Below are 6,618 nucleotides of genomic sequence, written 5' to 3'. Positions count from 1 at the left end.
AGGAGGACCACACCAGATGAAGCAGTGGGGATTGAACTCCCACTTATTGAAAACTTCATAGGCCCACTGTAACGTTTATTTTCCATCCAACCTGTTAACAAGGTAGTATAGACCTCGGTGAATGGAAACCATAAGTATAATTAGCTTGGTGCAAAATTTCTAAACTTTTCAACGGCAAAAACAATAATATTAGCTTGATCTAAAACTCCAGTGATCTGAAGAAGTTTTCAACAGTAAGCTTCTAATTCTCACTGCTTCTTCTGATGTGGTCCACTTGAGCCTTTAATCTGTCTCTCTTTTTTTAGCTCATGCCCTAACATGATCCGTTAAAATGGACAGACAGTGTGGATAAAACATACATGATGGTGGACCCCACAGAGCCCACCGTCCGTCTCTAGCTAGGTCCCGGCGAGGTAGCACCCAAGCCACGTCCCTTTCGAAAATGATAAAAATGGCCATAGTTTGTGCTCATATATTTAAAATGCCCCACACGCACTTATTTTTCTCTTACGTGTTTTTTAATTTTAAGGCCGACGACTCTCTTTAAAAATAATTGCACAGGCAAAATAGTCTAAAACTGTAGGCAATACATAGATATTATACATCATAAAGAGGCACGATGACGAAAGGCACGATGGGTTGGATGCTTATATAAGAGAAACACCCGATCCACGGAAATCGTCGGAGAGAGAGGCTTATATAAGAGTGAGAAATACCCCATCCAAGGAATTCGTGAGAGAGAGAGAGAGAGAGAGAGAGAGAGAGAGAGAGAGAGAGAGAGAGAGAGAGAGAGAGAGAGAGAGAGAGTGAACGTGGAAGAAGTTCTTCGCATGAATGGAGGAACTGAAGAAGGCAGTTACGCCAAGAACTCCATTCTTCAGGTTTTCCAGTTCCCCATTTGCGCTAGATATATGTATTGTTCATCTAGTGAGTCATACCACAATCCTTAGCCCTAAAATCAGGCGGGTCTGATCATGAACCACATATGCACGGTCTGAATAAAAAAAATAGGCGGTCCACATTCAAAGTCCATACGTGGCCCATTTGATGTCCAGGGGAATTATTTTCAGGTGGTAGTATATACCAAGTAGGTCCAACCTGATGGATGACTTGAATGAACTGTGAAAATGGTATTTGTGGGCAGGGATTCGCAAGAGTTAGCCCTGCCACGGCTTGTTTGTTTGTTTGTTTTTTTTTTTTTTTTTGTTTGCTAATCATTCATCTATTTTTCTACTCAATGAATTATTCACGTATCTAATGCTTTTTGTAGAGGAAGGTTATATCCATGGTAAAACCCATAATAGAAGAAGCTTTGCTAGATGTGTACTGCAACAAACTCCCAAAGAGCATGGGAATTGCAGAATTGGGTTGTTCATCAGGGCCCAACACATTGATGCTCATCTCCTATATCATGGACACCATTGCTGGAGAGTGCAACCGCTTAGGCCGTCCATCACCAGAGTTGCGAGTGTACTTGAATGACCTTCCAGGGAATGACTTCAATACCATTTTCAGGTCGTTGCCAACATTCCATCAGAAACCGAAAGAAGAGAAAGGAGATGAATTTGGGCCATGTTTCGTTAGCGGAGTCCCGGGTTCTTTCTATGGTAGGCTTTTTCCTCACAAAAGCCTTCAGTTCCTTCATTCCTCTTACAGCCTCATGTGGCTATCTAAGGTAAGCATCTTTGTTGATGGCACATATATCTTTGCCCGCTATTTATTAGCGATGGTTCTCTATTTATTAAGTTGTGCTATCTCATCCATTTTATACTAGATCCAAACCGTCCAGACCATAGGCTGAGTTGAATTAAGCATAACCCGAAAAAATAACCACCGAATTGGTGGGTATTAAAATGGACAGTTGAGAAATAAAATGGCCAACGTACCGCCAAATTCAACTGGAATTGAGGTCAACAATTTGGACGGTCTAGATTAGAAAACAATTAATTGATCTGATTTAACGGAACAATTAACGTCAGTTGGAGTTCTTGGTAATGGCAGGTTCCTACAGGACTTGAGAGTGAAAATGGAGTTGCATTAAACAAAGGGAATATCTAAATGGCGAAGACAAGTCCTCCCGTCGTTTTCAAAGCGTATCTGGAGCAATTCCAGAAAGATTTCTTGATGTTTCTGAGGTTCCGCGCTGAAGAGATGATTGGTGGCGGACGGATGGTTCTAACACTTTTGGGTAGGGAAAGTGCAGATCCCTCCAGTAAGGAGTGTTGCCACACTTGGGAATTGCTGGCACAGGCGCTTAATGACTTGGCCTCCCAGGTCTCTCTCTCTCTCTCTCTCTCTCGATTATATATATATATATATATATATATATATATATATATATATATATATATATATATATATAGGCCCAATCCTGTTGTTTGCGTGACTAGGCTATTCTTGTAGCCAACTTATTTCTCCTTATTACTTCACCAAGTTCTAAGTCTGAGTTACTGAGTTTTAGAACTATGGTTTTTTTTTTTTTTTAAGAACTATGGTTAATTAATAAATTCCTTACCAAATGAGAGCAGCTATATTGCTATGTACAATACATTGTGGGGCCATTCTGGAAGCCAAAAAATAATGAAACAAGATTCCTTCAGGGAAAGAATCAAAGAGTTAAAACATTTAGAAACATGATTAATTTAATTATTAAATATCAAGTCGAATCTAGTAGAGACTCGTACCAAACATTTGATTAATTTAAGTATTAAATATTAAGTCAACACGACCCAGCTAGACAAAGAGTCTCCTTTTTTTTTTTTTTTTGGTTGAACTATGCTATTAGCTGATATCATTGGCTAATGCAACATTTGATGCAGGGTCTCATTGAAGAGGAGAAAGTGGATACATTCAATTTGCCACAATATACACCCTCACCACAGGAGCTAAAGGAACTTATTCAAATGGAAGGATCCTTCATTGTCCATCGACTCCAAGTTTCCCAAGTGAAGTGGGATATTGTAAATGAAGGTCACCAAGGTTCTCCATCCAATCCGTCTGTGAGGGCGCAAAAGGTAGGACAGCATATCAGAGCCGTAGCCGAACCTCTAATTGCAACCCATTTCGGAGAGGCCATCATGGATGACTTGTTCAAAAGATTAAGTGAAATTATCTCAGAGCAGATGCAGCATGAGGAAATCAAGTTAACTAACGTGACCATTTCGATGGCAAGAAAAGGGGATGAGGATTTACAAGTATGAACATGGACATGACTTGCCTGTATCTTGTAATTCCTAATGAGCCTAATAAAAAGCACCATGTATGTGTGCTTTCAGACGCAATGCTCAAAGTTTCACATCTGGCCGGCACACATGGCGTTCTATGGGCAATGTGTTGTAGAAATGTTTGTATTTGTAATGAAGAAGTGGGGTTGGCTAGTCCAGCCATTTGGCTTTGACATTGGTGCCACCCAAAAAGTCTCAGAGTTAGTTAATGCATCCGACCCAGATGTGCAAGCCTCTTCCAAGTGTACTTTGGCATTTTGCTTTTAAAGAGTAAGAATGTAAAATGTACCTTCCAAATAAAGAAGCATTCCGTATCTATATATTGTTGTTATGTTTAGATTATGCATTGAGACTCTTTCCAAGTTCCCTTGGTTTTATGATAAGATATTAAAATAATAATAAAAATAAATAAATAAATAAATAAATAAAAAATATTGTTGTTATGTTTAGATTATGCATTAAGACTCTTTCCAAGTCCCTTGGTTTATAGTCTTACGAGAGATACCTGGTTAGAATGTATAACTTTGTGCTGTAGTTGGGGCAAAACTTTAGGCGGAACTACAGTGCTGAAATTTGGTGACTGGCCTCGAAACTCCACTGAGTCAACTTGCAGGATTTCGAGCCAAGTCACTAAGGGCCTGTTTGGCCGGGCGAATCCCATGCGATTAGGAGGGATGGGATGGATTTTAAGGTAATGATGGCGGTGTCAGTGGATTGGTTTAAGATCCATGGATTGCTATATCCGGGACAAGTTCACTGGGTCTGTTTGGCACGACCGGCATGTCCCGGGATTTTACCTTCCAATCCGTCCAACCAAGGGATCGGATCAATTTTAAGGTAATTATGGTGATGTCAGTGGATTGTTTTAAGATCCAAGGGATTGCTTATACCCCAGGACAAGTTCACCGGGTCTGTTTGGCCTGTCATGCATATCCCGGGACATTGCGATCCCATCCCTCCTAATACCGTGGGATCGGTCCGGCCAAACAGGCCCTAATATACTCCGTGGCAAGTGAGATCACTTGGATCAAACTCACCAAGACTCGACAATTTGTCTCACCAGCTTGGACTCAACGACTTGGATAGACTCAAGCCCGATTACACATCAAATCAAATGGACTTTATATATATATATATATATATATATATATTATTTGACCGTACTATCCTCGTGGTATTGCCAAACACCCCAAGAATTGATAGGCTTAAACAAATGCCTTAGCAGCCTCTCCACAAATTTATTTATTTTTTTAAAATTCGGATTAGTTACCCTTGTAACTGTCCCCAAGCATAGAGTGTTGTGCTCGTCGTCAAGGCATTGACACAAACACACACACACACACACACACAGAGAGAGAGAGAGAGAGAGAGAGAGAGAGAGAGAGAGAGAGAGAGAGAGAGAGAGAGAGAGTGTGTTTTCGAAATTCTGATGATGAATAACCCAGATTTGGATGAGGATCAGAGTGCTATGAGGAATCTGGGAACAGAAGAGAGGAAGCAAAGGAGCCGCTGATAGATGAGTGGCATTCGGTTCAGCACAGGAAATCCAAGGGAGGAGAATGGAGCTTGTTCATTCCCAATCTTGCTTTCGACATAAAGGAGGACGATCTAAGGAAAAGATTTAGTCAGTTTGGGGAAATCACTGATATATACATCCCAACCTTTGCGCAATCGGGAAGGAAGAGGGGCTATGCTTTTGTAAGATTCCGACACAAGGGAGAAGCCCAAACAGCCAAGGAAATGCTCAACGAGCGATTTATGGGAAGAAGGAGAATGTTTGTCAACGATGCTGTTCAAAGAACTCCCCCAACAAATAACGCAGGGATGAATGTGATGGGGATAATTACTCCGAATCCACGGAGCTTCTCTGGACTCCTCACAGAGACTTCTCGAATCCACGAGGAAAGAAAGCAGAAAATAGAAATAAATTCTAATAAATTCGAAATTGATTAATTCATGAATAAAAACGAGTTCACAACCCTTTAAATAGGGGTACCAAGCAATGGGAAAGAAATCAGAATCAAACTACAACTCAAACTCTTAGAATCCGCGACTTACTATAAATAGTAAACTTACTATTTATAGACGGTCGTGATGTCTACTAGTGCGCAAGGTTTTCGGCCAAAAATAGTAAGTGTCCTATGTGGCTTCACCAAACCGTTCTCCTAATTATTCTAAGCTCTTTTCATGTTGGGCGCAACTCCTAAAGCCCGACGGATGAAGAGTTATAATCAAACTAAAACTTACTATTTATAGTAAAAGTGAAATTAAAACGGGGAAACGACCATCGATCCAGGGGTTTTTCACAATTTCGGGCTGCGCAACCCAGGGGTTGGTTGGCTAATGTAGCTCGCTCTACCCCAAAATCATATATTTTACGCCGATAACTCATTCCGGATTGCAAGATACGCCGATTTAAGGTTCGATGGTCCGGATCACTTCGCCGGGCCTTTTCGATCCATCTTGGCCATGTAATCATCGCGAACCGCTCTACATCAGTCTCCTCCACTTCAAAAGAACTCGTCCTCGAGTTCTCGTCATGCTCTGGTTCATGATACTCGGTTAGGTCCGTGACATTGAAAGTCCGTGAGATGGCCATGTCATCGGGGAGATCAACAACATAAGCGTTGTCATTGATCTTTCGGATGATTGGTACCGGTCCAATCTTCTTATTTTTCAACTTGTTGTACGTCCCAGTCAGAAATCTCTCTTTGTGCAAATGGAACATAACGCGGTCACCTACCTCGAACACTTTTTGTCGCCGATGCTTGTCCGCTTGTTCCTTGTACTTCTCGTTCGAGGCATGTAGCTTGGTCTGCACTTCTGCATGGATGCCCATGATCTTGTCTGCCATATGTTTTGCTGCAATGCTCGTGCCTGGGTGCTTGGGCAGAGGGACCAAGTCAAGTGTGTGGCGAGGCACTCGTCCTATAAATAACTGAACAGTGATCTCCTGCCGAGTTCACCAATTGTTGAATGCAAACTCGCTGAGACAAGGCCAAATCCCACCGCTTCGATTTTTCTCCTGAAATACACGAAGGAGGTTTCCAACGTGCGATTCACAACTTCGGTCCACCTGTGGGTGGTAAGCACTACTAAATTGAAGTCGTGTATCGAATCGATTCCATAAAGTCCGCCAAAAGTGGCTAATGAACTTCGTGTCACGATCAGAAGTAATGGTCTTGGGGACCCCGTGTAGCCGAACGACCTCCCTGAAAAATAAATTCGCCACGTGTGTTGCATCGAGGGTCTTCTTGCATGGGATAAAGTGCGCCATCTTTGAGAAACGATCTACCACCACGAACACCGAATCCATGCCGCGTTGTGTTCGTGGGAGACCAAGTACGAAGTCCATTGATAAATCCTCCCAAGGGCCGTTAGGCACAGGTAACGG

At 41.9% G+C, this 6,618-nt stretch overlaps 1 pseudogene; it reads left to right on the top strand.

Moving 5' to 3' along the window:
* The first annotated feature begins 809 nt into the window (after window positions 1–809).
* LOC131235622 (S-adenosyl-L-methionine:benzoic acid/salicylic acid carboxyl methyltransferase 3-like) lies at window positions 810–3,200 on the top strand (annotated as a pseudogene).
* Window positions 3,201–6,618: the final 3,418 nt, after the last annotated feature.

This window comes from Magnolia sinica, chromosome 19, assembly GCF_029962835.1.
Source record: "Magnolia sinica isolate HGM2019 chromosome 19, MsV1, whole genome shotgun sequence".
Lineage (NCBI taxonomy): Eukaryota > Viridiplantae > Streptophyta > Magnoliopsida > Magnoliales > Magnoliaceae > Magnolia > Magnolia sinica.
The sequence above is the reverse complement of the archived record's forward strand: the minus strand, read 5'-3'. Positions and strand labels throughout refer to the sequence as shown.